Here is a 276-nt window from a genome sequence, read left to right on the forward strand (position 1 = left end):
AAGAGAGAGAAATTTACCACATTTAAAAAAGGGGAGTCTGACGGTTTTAAGGAAAAATAAACTCTCTCAACTCACTTTTTCCTCATTCTCTTTCATCTGGAACCAATCCCCTAAAACTAAAAACCTCCCCTCAAACCTCACAAACCCTAAATCTGAACTGAACAAAACCAATTGCCAAATCATCTCAACCTAAAGATATCTTGGAAAAGAAGAAGGGAACACAGCCCATGGAAGAAAGTCCACCATTTGAAATTCAAAAAAAGTAGATGAAAGATG

This window comes from Theobroma umbraticum, unplaced genomic scaffold, assembly GCF_002168275.2.
Source record: "Theobroma umbraticum cultivar Fairchild unplaced genomic scaffold, ASM216827v3 scaffold_81.0, whole genome shotgun sequence".
In the NCBI taxonomy this organism is placed as follows: domain Eukaryota; kingdom Viridiplantae; phylum Streptophyta; class Magnoliopsida; order Malvales; family Malvaceae; genus Theobroma; species Theobroma umbraticum.